General features: G+C 44.8%; 2 long non-coding RNA genes across 2 annotated transcripts; both read left to right on the forward strand.

Moving 5' to 3' along the window:
- Nucleotides 1-13879: 13879 nt before the first annotated feature.
- On the forward strand, nucleotides 13880-15160 carry LOC125507496 (uncharacterized). Its single transcript, XR_015603647.1, has 3 exons — nucleotides 13880-13984; nucleotides 14433-14538; nucleotides 15094-15160. It is a non-coding gene; the product is annotated as an uncharacterized LOC125507496 (long non-coding RNA).
- Nucleotides 15161-17303: 2143 nt separating this feature from the next.
- LOC125507495 (uncharacterized) lies at nucleotides 17304-17881 on the forward strand. Its single transcript, XR_015603646.1, has 3 exons — nucleotides 17304-17431; nucleotides 17512-17682; nucleotides 17786-17881. It is a non-coding gene; the product is annotated as an uncharacterized LOC125507495 (long non-coding RNA).
- Nucleotides 17882-24830: the final 6949 nt, after the last annotated feature.

Genomic DNA, 24830 nt, shown 5'->3' on the forward strand with positions numbered 1-24830 from the left:
TTGTGTGCGGGTAACTTTAACTTTGAAAGATGGTCGTTGGATGAGGCGAATCCGATGGTCCAAAGATGGCAAATTTGAGCACTACTAGCCGTTGGATATCATCTAGATTCCACCAGATTTCGCCACATGTATAATCTAGAAGACTCCATGGTTGAACTTAAGCATAATGCACAAACATCAAAAAACAAGCACTTCTTATTTGTTCTAGAATCTTCCATATCAGAATTGCCCAAATGTTTTTCTACATGATCTGCCATTATTTGTTTTTCTTTATGTCTTACGATGCATAATTCCATGAATCTTAAAATAGATTAGCTTTCTTATAAAAACTAGATGATTTTGAATGAAATGAACTATAAGAATTAAACGAACATCTACATCATGCATATATGACTCAAAGCTTGCATGCTATAATGTGGTATTTATTCATAATTTGGTTGCCAAATCTCATGCGTGCAATGCACGTGTACCTTACGCTAGTCTAAATGGTGTTTCTATATGTGTTGTGCATGTTGAGGTGCAAATTGTCTTTTTTGGGGTACACGTTAAGCTTGTTCTTCCGAAATTTCAAGCCACGCCTTGTTATGCTGAAAATTCAAGCTACCGTCTCTGTCTATCATGCTGGGAAACTCCTGCCTCTTCAACCCGCGCCTTGTTAGCTCGAAATATTTAAGATATAGCTTTGTCTCCTTCTGCTCCGACAACTCCCTCCATCTCAACCCGCGCCTTACTATTCTGAAATTACAACGCGTGCGAAAACTCCCACCTCCTGTGAAATCCCGACACACGAAATGCCCGTGGTACCCCTGAACCGAAAGAACCGCTTCAAATCGGTGGGGGTACTTTCGTAACTTACCCCATATTTCGGGCAAGCGCGTCTCTAAGCCATGGTTCCCCACTGCCATCCCATCCGCCCACCCATTCGTACACCGAGGCCGCGAAAACCCGCGATGAAACCCCACACCCTGCTTCGTCCACCACCCAGCCGGAGCCTCTTCCCCGACGACGTCGTCCATAGCAACACCTCGACGTGCCTCATCCACCGTACCGGAGGAGGATCCATCGTCGATCTCATCGTCCCGCCGGTTCAGCCACCCCGTCCTCCACCTCCAAGGAGCTGCCCCGATGTTCCCCTGGTTATTTGCGCCGCCTCCATTCCTACACTGCCGTCATCATTTACACCACCGGAAGAGCATCATCATCACCATTTCCTCGAATGAATCTGCGGCCTAATCGGCGCCACCAAACAGGTTGTACACTAATCGCCGCATTTTCTTCTTGATTCGATCTCACGGTGCTGCCGGTGTTGGTCCCGAGCCGACACGGCGCGGCTCCATCCACGGCGGCGTCGCCGGCCACTTCCTCCACGGCGTCGCTCCCTCGGCGGCGACGTCCACATCAGTAGGAGCTACTGCTGCTTTAGCTCTCGCTCGCACTGCTGCTCTGCTCTTGCTCTTGGTCCCCTGCATGGTCTGCTCTTGCTATTGCTCTTGCTCGCGCTGCTACTATTGCTCTTGCTCTTGCTTGCGATGCTGCTCTGATTTAGCTACACTTCAATCGATTGAATCGACTTTTGAGTCAGTTGATTTTCAGGGGATGGGGGGCTCGCCAGGGTGAAGGAAGAACCAGCCGAAGCGGGGAGGGGGGCTCGCCGGAGAGGTACCCCACAATCTATCTTAGGGTTCAGGATGGGGGCGGTGGTCGCCGGTGGTGGCAGGGCGTTGGTGGGGCGGTGGCGTGGGGATCGCCGGAGAAAAAGCTCGGCACAGGGGGGGGCTAGAGGGATGGCCGCGGCCGCGGTGGACTAGCGGTGGGGAGTGTTTTCGGGGCGGGCGGGGCGACGCACCGCCGGCCGCGGGCGGCGGGGGGGCTGCTGTTTGGCCAGTGGTGGCTTGCGGCTCAGGGGGTGGAGGTTGAAGATGAACCACATGCCCTTGATTTCGTATCCAACGGCTGCAAAATTGATTGATCAGAGATGAAAAAGTCAGTCGACCGACGTGTAGCCTCACCTTGCTAGTGCGTTCAGTTTCGACAGCAAAATTCAGTTTTGATAGTTAAGTTCAGTTTTGACAGTTAAGTTCAGTTTCGACAGTTATGTTCAGTTTCGACATTTAAGTTTAGAGATGAGCGGTGGATGTATTTTACATCTAGCACTTTGTGGTTATGTATTTTACGTCATTTATTGGAGATTCTATTAGAATTCCACTCAGGTTAACGTTGTCCGTTGTCTCTCTTGTCCTGCTTCATCCTCGGCGTCGTACAACTCACCGGAGCTGCTCCAACGATGAAACCCTCCATCACAGCGGAGCAGTACCTCGGGCTCCATCTCCAAACGCCTAAGATCTTCTTCCCCTCCTCCGACAGCCAAGTCAGCCGGAGCATCCTCACCGGCCAACCCAATCACGCTGAGATTGACATGGTTTTGCCAAAGAGGTTGTACACTTGTTGCATCTCTTTTTTACTCTACATGTTATATATATTGTCCACTGAGCACTCGTAGTAACGGGAAGTACAATTATTTTATCCTACTATATGAAAAGTAGTGAGGTACCAGGCAACTTAGCTATCCATGATGGACTCTCTTGAACGCCATCATTATTTATCTCTGCGCGTTTGAGCTGTGCATTTGTCGATGGGCCTGGGAGTTGAGCTAGTATGGCAGTGGCCTGGGTCCATAGTAATAGAAGTAGCACAAAAACATTTTTTAGTGTAGGATTTTCCTTGCTCAAGCCTGCCTACTAGAATCGCCAGTGCTTGAAAGGAAAAGTGAATGAAAAACATCGGAATTGGAAAGTTTCCTATGGTACTACTTTTCATGAATTTGGTGCAAAGGAATGGAGCAAAGGAAAACTTTAGGATTTGTTCCTTTAGTGTCTGCTTGAAACAAAAACCGTAGGAATTCTAATTTCCACTTCTCCTCCTTTTCATATTCCTATTCATCAAGCACAAGACTAAGAGATAGTAGCATAATAGCATTATAACCGTACATTTTCTTGTGGTTTGACTTAATCTCACCATGCTTTTTCGCATCCTGTGATCTTCCAATTGTTGTGAATCAAACACCCAGATTGGCAGAAATCATGTGTTTTTAAATTCTCTGTTTTGCACGTGCATTCCTATCCTATTCTTGTCTATTTCCTATCCCTGCATTGTTAGAATCCTCAAATTCAAACAAGCCCTTACTCAATTACTTCTGTTACAGATATGTGTCAAAGAAAACCTTGTGTGGTTTGTCCTGCTCCTGCGGCGCTGTGTTCCATCCCAGCTAAGTTGCTCCAATGATAGAAGGGTTCACCACAGCAGGGATCCGCTGTCCAGACTGTCTTTCGCCGCCTCAGATCTTCTTCCCCGCCGCCGGCAGCCACAACAACTGCATTACCATCATCAACTGAGCAGATGACCTTGAGGACTACACGGGTCCGCAAGAGAGGTCACACTCTTCCGTGTCTGCTTACGTTATGCATCGCTTAATATGATGACATGCTACATTATCGTCGTGTTCACCTATTAGACTCCGAGTCAGGTCCAAACTAATGCTGAAACTTGAGTTTTTAAATGGTTGTGGGGTACATATTGGGGCAGCAATCAGTACTACCTGTCTACTATCTGGTTTCTCCGGTGTCTACTATGAGTTTCATGTTGGGTGCAAACAAACATTAAAGGAGCCATTATCTGTATTTTTTAACTAAAGCTATTATCTGCCTACTATCATTGGTTTTGGGTCTATCCACAGTTCGCTACCATCACTCTAGATTTGTGCATGCACTCCTTACATAATCTCACTATGTTTTATTCCTATGCATGCCAGTTATTATACACAATGGAACTGATCATGTAGAGCAAAAGAGACGAGCCTTGCATGGCAATAAAATTTCATGCAGACGTCGTTCCATGGTGGGCGTAAAGGCAACCCCCCCCCCCCCACCCATTTTGGATCGTAATCAAGAGGAAGATAACTGTTCTGAGGGGGATTCAGAAGAAGAAGACCACTCCTATTTACCCCATGAGGTCTTCTCTCTAACTTGGCATGCTGATGTTGGTAATATCATGCATATGGTGCCTTGCATTGCGTACTATATACATTAAAGATGTCATCTGCTAATTATAGACATGCTTTGTGTCAATGCCATCTGTTTAGTTTTTTTATCGTATATGTGAATCATGCAATGCCATCTTGTCTAGCCAGGCATCATATATGTGAATTTTGCAATGCCACCCTGGTTAGCCAGTCATCTTATATGTGAATTATATCATGCCATCATTTTTTTATTATGTGTTAAATTTGTCAACAATTTTAGTACATTCAATTACTCTTCCTGTCCATCAGCCATTCGACACGGTCATGGAAAAATCTGGAGTGGAAACAAGCTCTTCAGAGCAGACAATGCTATCTGACGAAGCGCATGTCTTGCTGGTTACCGATAGCTCCAGGGAGGAGGATTCAGAGACAGATGACCAGTCATACTCCCCCCCCGAGGTGCATGCCCTAACTTGGCAGGGTTATGTTGCTCATATCATGCGTATGGTATCTTGCATTGCTATGTCATTTGCTTAGATTAGACATGCTTTGTGTGAATGCCACCTTTTAGTGTCTAATTACCATATATGTGAATTATGCAATGCCATCTTGTTGCAAGACATTATATATGTGAATTATGCAATGTTATCTTGTTGCAAGGCATTATGTATGTGAATTATGCAATGCCATGCTGTTTAGGCAAGCGTCATATATGTGAATTATATCATGCCATCCTTTTTTTGTATTTCTCATTGCTTTTTTTGACAATGTTTGTATATTCAACTGCTCTTCCTCTGCATCAGCCATTTGAATTGGTGATGGAGAAATATGGAGTGAAAAAGGGGTCTTCAGAGTAGACAATGCTACCTGCTGAAGCAGATATCTTGCTGGTTACAGATAGCTCTTCAGAGGAGGATTCAGAGGCAGATGACCAGTCCTATTATCCCCTTGAGGTGTGTGCTCAAACTTGGCAGGGTTATATTACTCATATAATGCATAGGTTGTAATGCAATGCTTAGTTTTTACATCATATACACAATATTGAATGCCATCTCCTTAGTTGACACATCATATATGTGATTGCCCTCGGCTCACTTCCTTAGTATATAAATCATATATTTGAATTATGTCATGATGTTTACATAGATAGCATGTATCTGAATTATGGCATGCCAACCCATTTTCTAAAGACATAATATAGTTATATCATCTCATCCTATTTACATAGTCATCATATTTTAAATTATGTCATTCTATCCGTGAATTATATCATGCCATCATGTTTCCATCGACAACATGTTTGTGATTTATGGCATGCCAACCACTTTAATAGACACATCATATAGTTATATCATGTAATCCTGTTTACATAGTCATCATATTTTGAAGTATGTCATTCTATCTTGTTTAGTTAGCCATCATACATGTGAAATTGTGTCATGCTATCCTATTTAATTAGCCATCATATATGTGAAATTATGTCCTGCTATTCTGTTTGCTTAGACAACATAAATGTGAATTATTTCATGCCCTGTTTTCTTCCCTACTATCCATTGCACCTGTCTATCTTACAATGTCTGTACATTCAATTACTTTTCTTTTTTATCAGCCATTTCAATTGGAGGGAGTGATGGCAGCATCTGTGGGAGTAAAAACACGGTCTTTAGAAAAGATCGTGCTACCTGTCGATGCAGATAGAACCATGGTTGTACTTGCCCAAGAACCAGCCCCACCACACATAACCCACACTCATGCAAATTGTACCCCTACCCAGTTGGACAGAGAACCAGCTACACCCCTTCTAACCCCAACCCCAGCAGATAGACACCCAGTTCCCGTTGACACAGCACCATCTCCACTACAGAGCACCCAAACACGAGCAGTTAGTAAGGCAACTACAGTGCCCAAATCACGAGGACCACCACTCCGAACCGAAGTCAACGCTTAAAGCAGAAGAAGAATTGTTCTCAGGTCAGGTTCCGTAGCTATGGTTCATACTACTTTGCTCTTGCATCACTGTATTTACTGATACCAACTAATTTCAAATTTGAAGGATGCATATGAATCTCCAATGTCGCAACAAGTATGTTTTAAACTTGTTTCTTCAACGTGTTTAGCTGTTTGCTATTGTAACTTGCTCTATGTTGATTTCAGTTTCAATCGAATAAATAGTTATGTTCTCATGCCATGCACATTACAAGTGTTGTTATTGCTATGTAGTTTCCCACACTTATATTCTGTCATGCTGCTTTGTCTTAAATAGATATGATTCAAACTGTATCTATCTTGATTGGGCAACATAAACTAGAATGATATAGACCATACAGTGACCATACTACATAGATATATGTTTGTTTCATGATGTTATCCTGTCCACCTTACTACTGAACTGGTTTACCAAAATGAGTTTCATATACTACATTGTAAACCTGAGATGTGTTTGTTTCTCTTTTAGAACGTGGATAAAATATTGAAGAAGAGTACCCTGTTATGCAATGGTAAAGTAAGTAATGCAGATAAGGTTCAAGATAGTGAGACATCCCTGTTGGTCTCTAAGAAAGCTAATAAAAACTATATTGAAGACACTTAGACAACCCCAAAGTCCTGTCTTGATGTAGTGTTCGAGTTACTGGCTACCACTGCTGGCACCAGCTCTTCGAACTCGCTGCCTGAATCAGTTCGGGTTCTTGAGTCTCAACTTCAAGTTGAAAGACATCGATCAGATGTTATGTAACAGGAAGCCGAAGGACTGAGGAAGTCCCTGCAGAATTCAGATGCATACTTTCTGGTGCAACACCAAGCGCTAGAGGACTTAAGCACGAAACAAGAGAAAGTTAATAAGCTTGCTAAGCATCTTGCCAACATTATGGGTACCCAGGATATTGTTTCTTGAGCTCTTCTGAAGTGGTTTCAGTTCTGGACTTGTTTTGTTGCGGCATTTATATGATGATGTGTTCCCTATATTTGCACTGGTGGCGAACTTTGATGCCCAGTGGATGTAATATGTGTAATAGCCGTGATAGCCTAGTGTAAGTTGCTTGCTTATTTATTTCCTTGTTGTCTTGTTTATTTGTTTGCTTGTAGTCAGTGCAGTTCTTTTTCTGCGGTTTGCTAGTGGCTGCAATAACCTATTTTTTAAAACTAGGCCACAATAACCATGGGCTAATATTTACTGTAGTGACACTGGGCTTCTTACGGGCCGTAGAAAGAGTGGGCCTTCTACGGGTCGTATAAATAGTGGGCCTTCTACAGGCCGTAGAAACAGTGGGACTTCTACGGGTCATCAGAGGCCTCATGGTTGAAACAAACTACAAAACAAGTGGCAAGAAAATTATTGCCTTCAGATGGTACAATCTATCTTGTACGCAACAACCGAAGACTAGTCTGAATTGCATTCACATGAAAGAATTCATACGGTCCGTGAAAACGTTAGAGCAGCATGATAAAATCCTGAAATGGGGTTAAGAAGTACAAAATAATTCAGCCGAAGTTGATGTAGTGCTCGAAGAACTGCAACTCAAGTTCACAGCTATCATAAAGAAGGAGGGCCACTCGTCGTCCGATATATTCTATAATAACACTGAACAAGATGAGTCCAACCAACAAAAGGGCCTAACCTAGCTTATTAAAGCGAGCACAACTGCAACCGTGACTAAACATATTTTGCGTGTTAACTATGTTGTTTTACTTTATCAGCAGAACATATTTGATGATGATGTATTTTGCGTTACTTATTTATTCTTAATGTACTTCTCATTCTTTATTCTGAATTATTACCACTAGTTTTATTACTGATTTGCTCCCATTTTTTGTGAACTATTCTCTATTTCCATCAGCTAATGCTGATGTTGCCATGGCAGCATTTTTATTCTATCCTGGTGCAACAATCAGTGGCGGGTACTAATAAGCGCCCACCGCACATACTTTACACAGCGGTGGCTAGCGTTGTAACTGGCCCGCCATTAGTAAGGTTTGATACGCATCCAATGTATCTATAATTTTTCATTGTTCCATGTTGTTATATTATCAATCTTGGATGTTTTAAAATCATTTTATATCATTTTTTGGTACTAACCTATTGACATAGTGCCAAGTGCCAGTTGCTGTTTTTTCCCATGCTTTTTACATCGCAGAAAATCAATATCAAACGGAGTCCTAATGCCACGAAACTTTAAGGAGAATTTTTATGGGCCAAAAGGAACACAACGGGCCCTGGCTGCGCCTATGGGGTGCCCCGAGGGAGGCACAACCCACCAGGGCGCCATGAGGCCCAGGCGCGCCCTGATGGGTTGTGCCCACCTCGGGTGCCCCCTGGACCGCCTCTTTGCACTATAAACACCCCAATATTCCCAAACCTTAGGGGAGTCGGTGAAATATTGATCTAGCCGCCGCAGAGTCCAGAACCACCAGATCCAATCTAGACACCATCTCAGATGGGGTTCACCACCTCCATTGGCGCCTCTCTGATGATGTGTGGGTAGTTCTTTGTAGACCTTCGGGTCCGTAGTTAGTAGCTAGATGGCTTCATCTCTCTCTCATGATTCTCAATACAATGGTCTCTTGGAGATCCATATGATGTTATTCTTTGCGGTGTGTTTGTTGGGATCCGATGAACTTTGACTTTATGATCAGATCTATCTTTTTATATCCATGAAAGTATTTGAGTTTCTTTGATCTCTTTTATGCATGATTGCTTATAGCCTCGTATTTGTTCTCAAATATTTGGTTTTTTCTTGGCCAACTTGATCTATTTATCTTGGAATGGGAAGAGGTGCTTTGTAGTGGGTTCGATCTTACGGTGCCTGATCCCAGTGATAGAAGGGGAACCGACATGTATGTATCGTTGCTACTAAGGATAAAATGATGGGGTCTATCTCTACATAGATATATCTTGTCTACATCATGTCATCGTTCTTATCGCATTACTCCGTTTCTCCATGAACTTAATACACTAGATGCATGCTGGATAGCGGTCGATGTGTGGAGTAATAGTAGTAGATGCAGGTAGGAGTCGGTCTACTAATCTTGGACGTGATGCCTATATAATGATGATTGCCTGGATATCTTCATGAGTATTTGAAGTTCTATCAATTGCCAACAGTAATTTGTTCACCCACCGCTTTGCTATTTTTCTCAAGAGAAACCACTACTGAAATCTACGGCCCCCGGGTCTATTTCTCATATTATTTGCCTTTGTGGTCTACTTTTATTTGCTTTTATTTTCAGATCTATTAATCCAAAAACCCAAAAATACTTTGCTGCACTTTATTTTATTTACGATCTATTTATTCAATCTATTACAACCTTTTCCCGTCACACACCAATTTCTGGCACCGTTACCTGAAAGGGATTGACAACCCCTTTAACACGTCGGGTTGCGAGGATTTGTTTTTTTGTGCAGGGGCTGTTTATGTTGTGTTGCTTGGTTCTCCTACTGGTTCGATAAGCTTGGTTTCATATCTGAGGGAAATACCTACCGCCGCTGTGCTGCATCATCCCTTCCTCTTTGTAGAAATACCGACGTAGCTTCAAGTGACATCAAAAGGAATTTCTGGCATCGTTGTCAGGGTGGATCTTCAACATATACCAGGTTCCTAATCACAAATCTCATCTCCTCGCAATTTACATTATTTGCCATTTTCCTCTTGTTTTCCTCTGCCCCACTTCATAAAAATTTGCCATTTTATTCGCCCCTCTTTTCTGTTCGCCGTTTTCTTACCGGATCTGTTTTTTTGTTCAAACTTGTTTGCCGTTATTATCATTATGGATAGTCCTTCCCCTATTGCTTGCACTCCTGAGAACGAAGTTCTCAACTTTAAACAAAGGGGAGGACACAATTTAAAAGACGTGTCGGAGTAATGGGCCACGGGTAGGCTAAACCGAGGCCCAGAACCTTTCAAGACATCGGGGCTGACTGCGCCCCTCAAGACTCCAGATGAAGAGCCGCCTTTTGGGAGCTGGCTGAAGGAACAGTCGACTACCCGCATGCGGCCGAGTCCTAGAGGCGATGCCAAAACCGGTCGACTCCCGCCTGGCGGTTTCCAGAGAAGCCAGCCACGGGGAGTCGGCCCACGGCACCAATGAAGCCCATGCCCTCATCAGGGGGATGGGACGGGGAGTGGCAACAGTAAAGCCCACTCCCTCCCCTTTTCCAGGGGATGGCTAGGCCATAGTGCGTTGTACAAACGGAGATCTCCGTCTGGCGCGGCACTGTTGCCATGCCATCCCTGACATCAGCAACAGTGGGCGGAGTCCTGCACCCACGACGGCCTGTCAGTACGGTCCATGGATGACGGGCCCCACCGGTCAGGGAGAGTCTAGAAGACGGCAAGAGCGCCACCAGTCGGACCCGTACGGAGCCGGCCCCCGGGAGTCGGCCTGCCCCTCCCACGGGTCCCTCGCGCCATTAACCAGACAAGACAGGGAGTGGCTACAGTGATCACCACCAGGCAGCAGCGCAGTAGCCACGACCCCATGACCAAGCCTGCGTCATTAGAAGCACGGCTACAGTAATCAGCAGCCGGCAAGACCCGCAAGCGGCGGGTACGGCATGTCGGCTCCGTACCGGACCAGTCGGCGGGGCCCACCAGTCGGCGAGCCCCAATAGTCGGCAGAAAGGTCCGCATGAGAAGAGACTGACGGCTGGGCCCTGTGCCCAGTCAATTTACCATTGTACCCCTAGGGGTAGGCCTCTATAAACCCCCTAGGGCACCCATGCAAAGGGTTCTACCCATTAGAACTAGGCCAGATCACGGAGGGAGGAGAGAGCTAGCCATGCCTTCTCCTACCTCCAGCATACAGCTCGAGGAGCACCCTTGTACTCACTTTGCCTTAGTGATCATGCGGTGGCCCCGCAGAGCAGGACTAGGGGTGTTATCTCCCAGGAAAGCCCCGAACCTGGGTAAAGTACGCCATCGTGTCTATGCCTCATCCCGCTTCCGGGCACCGGCGACGTTCTACTCGCTCCCACCATGATAAGCCACCTAACCCCCAACAAGATGCTTGGTATAGGATTTGCAGTGCTCATAATAGATCTACCCGTAAGCAATCCACCGTTGTTCTTCTTCATTGTGTTTATGTCGGCATCACCACTTGGTATAGATTCGTCCTTGATATGATTACCGGTGGAAATTTCTTGAAGTGTCCTTCTCTTGATGCCTTTAATGCTATGCGAAATTTAGTGGGCTCACCACCCTTCATGATTAATGAAACAACTTACCAGTAGCGCCTGTTTAGGACCCCACACTACTAGTAAATACCAGTAGCGCTTGGTACAAAACGCACTGCTAGTATTACTTAGCAGCAGCATGGTTTTTTTGGGAGCGCTAATAGTAAGTGTGTCACACCACACCCCCAGGTTAATACATAGTAGCAGCGTGGGTTATCAACCCAGCGCTACTGCTAAAGACATAGCTGTAGCGCCTGGTGTGCAAAACGCGCTAGTGCTATTTCTTCTGCGTGTAAACTAATGGGCCCATTTAGTAGTAGGGGGTGTTTGCTAAGCCATGCTACCACTCACGGGCGCACCCATCCGTCTATCTCGCACCGCTCGGAGAAAATCCCCCTACTCTCTCTCTCTCTGTCTCTCTCTCTCTCTCTGCTGCGCCCAAAACATCACCGGGATCTGCCACAACCAGCAACGACGAGGTGAGAGGTGTCTAGATCGGGCACAGGTTGGTCTCTCCCCTCCTTCTGTTGGGATCTACAGTAGGGTGCGTCGACTGCAAACTAAAATTTCCTACGCGCAGAACAACCAAGAACATGCTACGGGAGATGGATCATAGTTCGTTACCACTAGACGCGCGGTGCCGTGTAGCGAAGAAGAGTTGGGGCAGCGCGTCCGCGTGGATCGTCTCCTCCTCGTCCGGTCTCCCTCATAGAACCGGTGGTCGGTTCCCACATACAGGTTCGCCGGAGCGGCGCAAGTGCACCGCCTCTAACGGTATCCGCGCGTGCAGGAGAGGAACATCGTGCGGCGGACTGCTAGGTCCGATCACACAACCGGCGGCGAGTGGAGGTGTCTATTCGCAACACATGCAAACCCTAGTGACAGTGCCGAAGCGATCAACCGCGTGAGTGTGCAGCACCTCCACTATATATAGGCGTCTGTCGCGGGCTCAACACTTGGGCCTCGCACGGACCCTAAAGCCCATAAGTCTACTCGGCCACAATCTAAATACAGTTCGGATCACATCCAACAAGTGTCCTCGGATCCAACCTTGTAGGTTCCTTCCCTTATGCGCTTGACCCCTTAGGTTCAAGTCGTCTTGGTCGCAGTTCAGATCACCTCCGAACTGCACGGTTGGTAGCGGCCTCTAGCAAGGCATGCCGAACACCAAGCAGACTATGAAGCTGGTTAGCGAACCTGTACATCACACTTCCATTCCTTTTGCCACAAGATATATGCTGTCGAGCTCAAGGCGAGTCCGTCATCCTTTTGCTAGCCCGACCTCTTTCTCGTTCCAGTGATGTCGACCACAAACCGGATTATCTCATAATCCTTGTCGCAGGGCCATGCTTATCCTGGTCGGATCACACGAGGGGCCCAGAGTATATCTCTCCTGATCGGAGGGGCAAATCCCATCTTGCTCGACCACGTCTCGCAGCATGGTTCTGGACAAACCCGAAACCTACCTTTATGACTACCCAGTTACGGAGTAGCGTTTGGTCGGCCCAAAGCAAGTCTGTCACCATCCCGAGTACATGTGTTAGCTCAGGTCTTAGGACATAGAACATATGTTGTACTAGAGACTCACAGATGACATATCACTGCGTCTCATAGTTGGATCTGTCCGACTCGGACCTTATCTCGACTCGGATCCGACTACGTCGAATCCGACTAGATCCTTCCAAGTCCATATTATCCGGTTAGCATCCAATGCTCCATGGCAAGTGAGACTAAGCAATCGACCGTGTCATATGATAGTCTAGTTGGCTGCGCGTCCACACAGCCCTTTCGACGAGGGACCTTTTAGGACAGTCATCATACAATGCATAGTCCCACAAACAAGTCACGTACTTGCTGATACACATCATTGATAATGTCCAAGGACTATCTTTATTCATAAACACATGGGAAATATCATCATACATGATTGCCTCTAGGGCATATCTCCAACACCTTCTTCGCCCACCCTCTCCTCCTCACCTCATCTTGTCTTCTTTTTTCTGCAGGTCGCCATGGCGCCGACAGCGACGACGATAGGAGTGGCACACATCCGTGGGGCAGGGTGCCGCCATGGAGATGGAGCTCCTTCTCCCCACGACGGAGAGGCCCCATGGAGCCTCCCTCCTTCCCCGGTGACTTCTTCTCAGGCCCCACCCCTACCTCTGCCCTCCTCTCCTCTGCTTTGAGCTGTGCCATGTTCTGTTTCAGATCCATCCACCCATGGATGATATATGGCAAATTAGCTTGGTAGATAGTTAGTGGTCCACGGTCCAAGTTTATGCATTTCTATCATGTAACTTATCTGCATTTCGTATTTCAGGCTTCAGTTCTAGCAACCATTTTGCATCGATCAATATTGTAAGTCATGTACAGCTTCGGTTTTGTTGTAGATACCTTACAATTTTCTTTAGGCTATTTCCTTAATTAAAGCCTGTACCAATAATTCTAAAGCTTGTTACTCTGATGATGCATTATAATTAAGTATGTATAACCTTTTCAATAGGGCGATTTTGATATGATCTGAAGTGGAAGGGACAAGATTGAAACACCAGAGCAGGTGTGTGTTTTAAGTGCCTATACGCAAATGTGTTCTTGATCTTTCCATCCCCTTTCTGGATTTGATGCTACCTTGACTAACCAGTACTTCACTAGTTTTATCTTTATTTGTAACTCTGTTTGATATTTTTGCAGTTCCAGCAAGCTGAAGACATAGTCAACAGACTTGATTTGGATGGACTTGTTGTCATCGGTGGTGATGATTCAAACACTAACGCATGCCTCCTCGGTAAATACTTCAGGTTGGCTGCTAAAACAACAACTCACTCTTTTGCTCACGTAAAGGACTTCTTGGTTGATATTAATGTCTGAATCTTTACACTGTTAAATCCTTTTATTTTCGTTCTACAATGGTGTAGCTTCTAATTTAGATTATTTATGTATTCTGTCTTGGAATTATTTTATCACAAGTAAATGCTCAATCCAGATTTCACCCTTTCTGTGCCATATTGATAGTTACTCCTGCCTTCTATAAATTGTAAGCCATATTCTCAGTGGCCACAAAGATTAAGAAGCTTATAAAACCAAGAGAGATATAAGAGCAAATAACAATGGTACCTATTATACTTAAATACACTAGAAACATATTAAGTATTTGTTTGTGAGAGTAGTACATATAAATGCAGGAGAGAGAAGTTGTGTGATAAATAAGGGCAAAGATGATTCTAAGTCATGTTTGTTGCATCCCAGGGGAAGGAACTTGAAGACTCGCATTATTGGTTGCCCAAAGACTATTGATGAAGATCCGAAATGCAAGGAGGTCCCAACAAGCTTTGGATTTGACACTGCTTGCAAGGTATTGGGTTTTTGCCCTTAGGCATCAATTACCTAATTGTCTGCTAGTGTAGTGTAGTGTAGTTTGCAAGGATTTAGCTTGTACGGAAACACTCGTATTGCACCGATACGGCAACAAAGTATGCATGGATTAGATATAAAGCACATTGCGTTGACTATTTGAGAATGGGAAGATATAAATGACTAAATGTCAAGCACATACTATTCTTAACATCTTGGGGGCATGAGTAAAATAGTGAAAGAACATTGACTAAATTAGAAATCACTAATCAGTAAACTAATTTGTACAATAACATTTGAAAAAATCAGTTGTGTCATCTTCAGTTGAAAGAGGTTTGACCTAGAACTATGTGGTTTGAAAACCGAAATATCTCGATGCTTCCTGATTTTTCATCCCATGCTCAGCATTTGTCCAATGCATGTATTGCGCTTCGTGAACTACCAGGCTAGCATAGGTCTGCATGCTTAGATCATTTGCTTAGTCTAATGTGGAATCAGGACATTTCATGCATATGAAGATTTAGTGTCAAGTGACATGAGTTTGTGCTCCTTCCAGATATACTCCGAAATGATTGGCAATGCCATGACGGATGCACGGTCAACAGGCAAATATTACCACTGTAAGTTTGTCCACCCATTGTTTCAGCATGCTGAACCATGTACTTTACACTTAAAAAGTCAAAAGTAATCGAGTCTACCAATATTGTTTGTTACAGAAAATAACTCGTGTATCAGAGTGGTATTCAGATCTTCATTAATTGAATTATTAAGTACACATAGAGAGTATTAAAAATTTGTTGGCAGTTTTCTTAGCTAGTTTCTTGGTCTTAGTGTTCACAAAAGGGCCCAGCAAACTTATGCAACATACTAACCACACCTTATGCAAATTTATTTTTAATTGTAAGTGATTACTTTAGGAGAAGGGACTCGTTAAATGTTCTAACTTTTATTGATTTTTTCTATACATGCATACATATAATGCCAACATTCTCGTAGCAGTTGTTGTTCAGCGTACTGCAAGTGCAAACATGTATAATCCATGATACATTTTTTAATCTTTTTTCTTTATCCACTCACTAACATGTACTCTCTATGGTCATGTAGTTGTGAGGCTTATGGGTCGTGTTGCTTCTCACATTACACTAGAGTGTGCTCTAGAGACACACCCTAATGTTGCACTCATTGGTGAAGAGGTTAGGAACTCATATATGAAGTACATCTGAAGTTCAAATAAAACTATCCCATTCCAGCCTTCTTCTAGTCATATGTACACATAATTTATGTTAATTCATAGTCCAGTTTTATCTTTTCACACCAAACATTAATCCTTATATGTTGCACATGTTATATATTCTAGGGACAATTCCATTTCTCCCCCTAACTTGAACCCACACCTGGCATTTTCCCCTAAATTTCGAGTATGCTCAAAAATACCCCTCTTCCGTTAGGTGGTGTTATAGAAATACCCCTCGGCGACGTTTCTGTTAGGTCAAAGGGGTTTGACTATGTGCTTTGTCCAAAATGCCCCTGGGTGGTATTAGACCAGTCAACGGGGACTGGTAAAATTAGATTTTGGAGGCCCACATGTCATTCTTTCTAACTGTTTTACAGTTAGTAAAGGGCCCATGGGTTAGTGGAACACTTACCTGGAGGTTAGCCTAAATACCTTTTTAATAACAGCGGCTAAACGCCGGCGCGTGCGTGAAGGTACAACGACGACGTACGGCGGAACGGTAGGATGCCGAAGAGGTCTATGGGATTCAGAGTGGCCCTGCGAGGCTACGGGCGTGAAGATGAACTGGACTGAGGTGGCCCGAGACTGTGGGGTGGCCGAGGGATGGGCAAACGGTGAGCTTGAGCAGCGGCGATGGGCGGCGCACATGGGGGGAGGTTTTTGGGGATGCAGGGAAGATTGAGGGCTCACCAGGACATTCGGGAGGTTGTCTTGGAGCTAAGTAACTTGGGGGAATCCTCCTAGATTCATGGGTAGTGGAGATCGGGCAGCGACCGCACTCCACCGGAGTTGGGGAAGACAACGAGTGAGCCATTGATTTCGGGTGCCTCAGTCTGATTCGTCCCGCTGGAAAACAAATCAGGAAGTGCTCGATCTAATGGGCGTGCTACAGAGGCTTGAGGCTATCGTTGGTCACGCGTGCGTGAGACGATGCGGCGACGACATGAACCGTGTGCGGGTTCCGTCGGGGTGCTGGTCCCGGTGTTTGTCCTCACGCCAAACAGTGGTCAATTGATGGATGATTACGCGGCATTGAGCGCAGTGGGACCACGCCGGCGAGCCTAATGCTGGCCACCGTCGGCTGCTATTGGCCGCCACAGGATGTGAGCAAGAGAGAGACACAGAGAGGTAAGAGAGGATAAAGTTTTTCTTTTTTCTTTTATTTTTTTGGCGAGTCCACCTGTAAGTGAGAGAGGGGGTGAGATAGAGATAGAGAGAGTTTTTTCCTTTTCTTTTTCTAGGGTAGGTCCCACCTGTAAGTGTCATACATGTAGATGGATAAAACTGGCCAGAAAATGTCCCGCAGTCGGTCAACGCCTTTGACCACACGGAAATGGTACGGAAGGGTATTTCTATAAGAAGCTTTGACGTAAGAGGGGTATTTTTGAGCATACTCGAAATCTAGGGGTAAATGCCAGGTCTGGGTTCAAGTTAGGGGGAGAAATGGAATTGTCCCTATATTCTAAGATTAAGTGTCTAGAACTACAAGACATATTTTTTAATTTTTTTAATGTCTTCATTTGTGAAGGTTGCTGAGAAGTAGGAAACACTCAAGAATGTCACAGACTACATTACCGATGTTGTTTGCAAACGTGCAGAACTTGGTTACAACTATGGAGTTGTCCTAATACCGGAAGGCTTGATTGATTTCATCCCAGAGGTTTGACAATCTTTGTGCTTTCTCCAACTTTATGTACTGTTTTCGACTGGATTACTGATACCATTATTTCTCTTCTCTAGATTCAAAAACTCATTGCAGAATTGAATGAAATTTTGTCACATGACGTTGTTGACGAGGCAGGGGCTTGGAAAAGCAAGCTTGAACCAGCATCTAGGGAGTTGTTTTACTTCTTGCCCAAAACCATTCAGGAGCAGCTTTTGCTTGAAAGAGATCCCCATGGCAATGTTCAGGTAAAAACATGGAAATTTGTTGAACCACCTTAATTTGTTTATTTCTCTGAAATTGGCCATTTATATCAAAAAGTTATCTGACTGGTCTGAAATTCTGTTGTAGGTTGCGAAAATTGAAACTGAGTAAATGCTCATTGCCATGGTTGAAACTGAATTGGAGAAGAGAAGAGCGGCGGGGAAGTACTCTGCACATTTCAGAGGCCAGTCTCTAGATGCTGGTTGTGTGTGTGTGTGTATGTGTGTATTAATTATCTATATCAGATATGTATGATTGCATGTACACATAAAATGTGCGTATTATTAAATACATGTATGTGAGTACTATGAAATATATGTCTAAACTGGAATGGGTAGATTTTTATTTTTTTAAATCCTAATTAGTTACTAGTAGCGTGTGTGTATAATATATGTGCTACCACTATCCCATTACTAGTAGCGCTGGTGTGAACTAGTAGCATAGGGCACCGTCGCTACTGGTATGTCTGGTTATCAGTAGCGTGGGGTAAAACACGCGCTACTGCTAAAATAGTTGTAGCGTCGTAGCAGTAGCGTGGGAACCCACGCTACTGGTATGCAAAAAACCCATGCTACTGGTAATGTTTTTCCTAGTAGTGGAATGGGAAAATGATAGGATCATCTAGAAGATAATCGCACCGGTTGAGAAGAATTGACAAGACAATCTCAATGATCAAAAGGATTAGCACTCCCATAGAAATATGAGAGCACCATTTAGAAAAGGTATGGAATCCACATTTGACATCCAAGCAACTCGAATACCACAACTCAAAACAAAACAAAGGATTTGGCTTGCAGAATAAGCCAGAACAAATACATATGATAGAGATTTACCCAATCCCGTATCATGCATTTGTCGGAAAGATATTCTATGAGCTACTTGAATTCTCACCTATAAACTCCCGAAACTTTCTGGTTATGCAATCTGGTGTTGGGGATACAGGGAGGCACAATATATATCACAAAACTAACAAGCCCTACGCTCCAACTGTATCCATCCGTCAACACATAACCAAGCAAAGCATCCGTTATATGAGTTATGGCGATACTACCGAACTCACTCCCCAGTACTGGGTGGCGTCGAGGTTATCTTACCACTAGCTGCATAAAAGAGATTTTTGATGTCGGCGAACTCAGGTATTCCAGAACTGCAATGATAAAATTGTGACGACAACACCTCGGAGCTCAACTCCCCGGGACACTGCCACAACCCCTAAATGTCAGGAGGCACCAAGAACAATGTTCTCGTCACAAGAATATCGGAACGATCTCAAGATACCCGCGTGATCCTAATTTTCTTAGTGAAAATTGAGGAGCGGAAAGTCAAAACATCTATGTCAGGAGGCCTCACCAGAGCGATGAAGGGACTGAGGAGTAAAAATAATCCTACTCTCTGATATATATAATCCTAAAACTCAAAACATTTTTGTTCTAGACTCAACAACGTCAGCGATTTGATCAAGCAGGGGGCTCCAAAGTCGGGGATGGCTCTGATTACCAACTTGTAACGCCCACGATGCGGCTATATCTCCCACGTGTCGAGGCACGACTTAGAGGCATAACCGCGTAGTGGTTTTGTCGCAAGAAGGGTCATCTTCACACAATCCCATGTAATGAACCAGAAAGTGATAAAGTGGCTTACAATCGCCACTTCACACAATACTTAAATAATTCATACATAATCCAAAGTACACACATAGACCGACTACGGTCAAATCTAAATGAAAAGGAAGATAAACCCCAAATGCTAGATCCCCAATCGTCCCAATTGGGCTCCACTAATGATCATCAGGAAACGAAACATAGTAACAACCAAGTTCCTCGTCGAACTCCCACTTGAGTTCGGTAGCATCACCTGCGCTGGTATTATCGGCACCTGCAACTGTTTTGGTAGTATCTATGAGTCACGGGGACTCAGCAATCTCAAACCCACGAGATCAAGACTATTTAAGCTTATGGGTAGGATGAGGCAATGAGGTGGAGTTGCAGCAAGCGCTAAGCAAATATGGTGGCTAACATACGCAAATAAGAGTAAGATGAGAAGCTACGCAATTGGCGTGAAGCTAGAAGGGATCAAGAAGTGATCCTGTAACTACTTACGTTCAACCATAACACAAACCGTGTTCACTTCCCGGACTCCGCCGAAATGAGGCCATCATGGCTACACACGCGGTTGATGCATTTTAGTTAAGTCAAGTGTCAAGTTCTCTACAACCGGATATTAAAAATTTCCCATCTGCCACATAACCGTGGACACGACTTTCAAAAGTTTATAACCTGCAGGGTTGTCCCAACTTAGCCCATCACAAGCTCTCACGATCAACGAATGATATTCCTTCTCCCGAAAAGACCCGACCAGTCTTGGAATCCTGGTTACAAGACATTTCGACAATGGTAAAACATGACCATCAAGACCGCCTGATGTGCCGACAAATCCCGATAGTAGTCGCACGTATCTCATTCTCAGGGCACACCGGACGGGTCAGACGTTGGGTTGGCATAGACCCTGGTTGCCCAGGGGGTGCCAGACATCGCCTAGTTCAGACCAACACTAAGAGGAGCACTGGCCCGGGGGGAGGGTCAAAATAAAGATGACCCTCGGGTTTGCAACCCCAAGGGAAAGTTATTGGTTGTTAGGCAAATGTAAAACCAAGGTTGGGCCTTGCTGGAGGAGTTTTATTCAAAGCAAACTGTCAAGGGGGTCCCATAACCCCAACCGCGTAAGGAACGCAAAATCAAAGAACATAACACCGGTATGACGGAAACTAAGGCGGCAAGAGTGGAACAAAACACCGAGAAAAAGGCAAAGCCTTCCACCCTTTGCCAAGTATATAGATGCATTAATTAAATAAGAGATAAAGTGATATCCCAACATATCCATGTTCCAACATGGAACAACCTGCTCTGCACCTGGAACTAGCAACACTATAAGAGGGGCTGAGCAAAAGCGGTAACTTAGCCAAACAATGGTTTGCTAGGAAGGTGGGTTAGAGGCTTGACATGGCAATGTGGGAGGCATGATAAACAAGTGGTAGGTAGCGTGACATGGCGATAGAACGAACAACTAGCAACAGGAGCTAGAATCGTTCATATTGACTAAGTTGACAAAGCCCTCCGTCCCCGTCAACTTGGTAGGCCCACAAGTCAGCCTCCCACTATGCTGGGTTCCAGCTGGCAGGGGGAATATTCATTTTTCATGCGTAATAAGGAGGCACTTCCTTGCGTGCGAAGATAGTTGGTGGGTCCGACATGTCAGCAGGGGGCACGTTATTTTCGTGAAATACAGAGGCCCTTCCGGTGGGTCCCAGATGTCAGGTGGAGGAATCATTATTTTGCGCGTAATAAGGAGGCATTTCCTTGTGTGTGGCATGGACCCAGCTGTCAGCCTCTCCACGCGCAGTCTACTTCCGATGGTGTTGTTCGTTCACCATGTTGACCACGTCGCGCCGAGCGCATCCAAGGGGTGGAGGACGGCGAGGCCCCGGACAGCACCGAGCCGGAGATGGGAAGACGCGGGGGTAGAGTCGCAGACGGAAAGGTGTACGAGGGTTAACTGGTTCTAGTGCGGTGTGGTTCGACAGTCGGTGGAGAAGAACAGGAGGTGTGGAGGGGTGGAGGGATGGCCTGGCCAACGGTGGAGTAGCGCTACATAGGAAAGCGTGCTAAGCAGAGCTGCTAGCAGTAGGAGGCGGGAGGTGGTCCCGGCGGCTATAGAGGAAGAGGACGAGAGATTGAAGATGGATGCCGGTTGTTGGATGTAAATCCAATGGCTAACATGTTAGAATCATTTGTTGACTAAATTGACAACGACTTGCATTGGCTTCGACCTATTGGCCCACATTTTAGCCTCCAAAAATGTGGCATGTATTCAACCCATTTTTTCAGAATTTACAGTCTTTTTTTTGCGCGGTAGAATTTACAGTCAATTTGATCTCTTTTTTTGAATTACAACCATTAGATGGGTTGGGTGAACAAATAATGTAGCGTCCACGCGGCCCATTTATTTTATTTCCTAAAAAATTGCAGGCCATTTGCACTTTCTCGAAATACATGATTTTGCTGGGCTGATTATAATTATAATGTTGGGTTGGGCCAGCAATTATATCAAAAAATAAAAAGGGGCTGAGCATTTTGTTATAAATATATTTCAATAATAAGTGATATTATTACATTCGTCCTTAAATCTTACCAAGCTTTTGTACACAATCACTAGAATTTTCGTGCCAAAACAATCCAGGATTTTATTTGTTAAGAAATTATTTTTATAAGTTAATAAGATGTGGGATATTGTTTTCTTACATATGTAAGTATGTGTTAAATATATGAGGACAATAAAAATAATATATAATAACATATAAAATAATTTAAATATATATAATATAGTTAGAAGGGAAACATAAGTTGGACCTGGCGTTCCTATTCTTATATAGAAAAATAGAACAGACCTCTGTGTTTTCTTCAAAAAAATACATAAATTGGGCTGCCAAAAATAAAAGCTCGGATGGGAGGTCCATAGGCCGGTCGATATATGACGGCCCTAAGAAAATACAAACATGCCTATGGACCTCCCATCCGAGGTCGTGGGCTGCGCATGTAAAAAATGAAAGCCTAGATGGGGCAGCCCAAAACCACGTCCAACACTTACCAAAACTTCGTCCCTCGTTTTCTCTGTGTTTCGCACACTCGACAGTGTGTGGGCATTTTAACTGTGCATCATATGAAGATGTGCTATGCATGAATGTTGATCAGCATGATGTTAACTGGCTGGTAGTTCCATGTTCGACCATGAATAAAACTTCCAACATGATATTAACCCTGTTTGAAAAGGTCGTGTTAATATAAATGCTCTGCCTCTGAAAGTTGCAGTTTCTTATTTGAAACTGAACTTGCAGTTTCTTATCTGAAACTGAAACTTGCAGTTTCTTCTCTGAGACTGAAACTTGCAGTTTCTTCTCTGAGAATCACATTGTCTGCACTTTTAAACTCCTATGAAACTACATTTTTTAAGTGCTAAAAATAGATCTCTAGAATTCATAAAATACTTCATATGCTCAATACTGCAAATTTTAAATTCAAAATACATTCATATCGGAAAGTACTCTCAAAATACACAACAGGAAACACAATTCACAGCCTGCAAATAATGACAACCCTAAGATCCTCCTGACAATTCACAACCGGCCCAACTATTGGGCTGGGGGGTCAGCCCCCTCCTATTCCTCGGCGGTAGACAGCCGCCCCGTGAGACGATGTGAACGGCGAGGGAGATGATGGCGGGGAAGCGTCGTTGGGCCAACTGCTTTTCTCCTCTTACAGTTGGGTTTGGTCAATGAAGACTCCACCGGCTCGCTCTGGTAGGACACCCTCACAAATGCCACCCTGTAGATGCTCGATCCTTCAATCTCTGGTTGATGCTCCATCTGGGATCGATCCTCCCACCACCGCTCCCTCATGATCAGATTCGGTGAATTTGTTTGCTCCATGGCCCAAAGGAGCAGCTCTATGTACTCCGGCGTGACTCCCGCCTTTTCGCTCTGTTGCAGATATTTGGCCATGGATGTCGCCGTCGCTGCTATTTGGTCCTTGTTGTCAAACCAAGGCTGTATCTCCAACATCCTAGCTAGCTTCACAGGGTTTCCGTCTGCGATCCTCACGTATCGGCTGTACTCCTCCATCGATCTACTTCTCCACAGCACCTTCACTCACCGACGGTGGTTTTTGAATGGAAGAGGAGAGGAGCAGCGCTGGTTTTGGGTTAGAACAGGAGAGGAGCGACTCTGGTTTTGGACTGGAACAGGAGAGGAGGGGAGGTGGTTTTGAAATGGAAGAGGAGAGGAGCGGCGCTGCATTTAGATTGGAACAGGAGAGCAGCGGCGGTGGTTTAAGAGGAGAAGATAATTAAATCACCACATATTAGTCCCATTTTTATTAGTCCTCCTGTAATTAAATCACCACATATTACTCTGATTCCGCTACTCGTTGCGTACGCTGATTGAGAGAAATAAATGCCCAGTCGTAGCATGCACTAGGGATGTGCGCGTGAGGCTTGCATGCGGCTGCATGCAGAGGGAGGCGAGATGATTCAATTAATTAATGCCGCTCCTACTCGTCCCCGCACGTCCTTCAATACTATGGTGGTTCGCTCCTTGTCGTCCCGTCCATTCACATTACGACAGTTCCACTAATCCTAACCCTCCTCCCAAATCCATGGCATCCCAAATCTCCACGATCGGCGGTGAGTACAAGGTTAGAACCATCACCGGCGATGAGTTCGACGTCATCTACACCCGTTCTTCCGCGACGGTGAAAGGATGCCTTTCTCGCTTCACACGCATGTTCGAAGACTCAGATGATGAGGGGGTCACTGGGCTAGATGTTGAGTACACCACAGTCCTGGGACCAGAGAAGGATCTAAAGGACGAAGAGAGGAAGAAGCCCACCGTGATCCAGGTTTGCATGCATGACTTATGCTTGGTCTACCACATATGCCATGCCGATGATGAGTGCCATGATTTTAAGGACTTCCTCGAGAGCAACCTAGTCAAATTCGTTACTGTAGACTTTGGTAACAACAAAGAAGTCCTGCGTCGGATAGGCCTCGTTGTAGGCAACACCTTCGACCTCCAGAAGAATCGGCTGGTGTCCTCTCGTCAGCCTTCAATGCTGACCCTGGCAGGAGCCATGGTTCATCCTTCGTATGGTAAACTGGAGAAACCTCCATAGACGTTTCATCGTCATGCATGGCAGCGGAATGTATTAGATATAGACCACATCCACTACGCTGCAATGGATGGCTACCTTTGCTTCAATATCTATAAGGGTTGGATGAAGAATAACAAACAAGTGTGCGGTTCAAGCAAAGAAGTATTGGCCAAGAGGAAGAGGGACAAGAACGAAGTCGAGGACGTGGACGAGGACTCCGAGTAAGGTGGCAGTGTCGTTGCACAGGGTGGTTCTAATGCAGTGTCTACCGGAATAGTTGCAAAGTTTAATTTCAGGTGTGCTTAATTTAATTTGAGGGGTGTGTTGTGCTGAGCCCCCAGCAGAACTATGTTATGTTTCTTCTCGTTACTTTAACTCTTTAGTACGTACATACTAGTATTTCTTAAATTTCATCTTTTAGTTGGTATAGT

Source organism: Triticum urartu, chromosome 5A, assembly GCF_056163025.1.
Source record: "Triticum urartu cultivar PI428250 chromosome 5A, HENAU_Tu73, whole genome shotgun sequence".
In the NCBI taxonomy this organism is placed as follows: domain Eukaryota; kingdom Viridiplantae; phylum Streptophyta; class Magnoliopsida; order Poales; family Poaceae; genus Triticum; species Triticum urartu.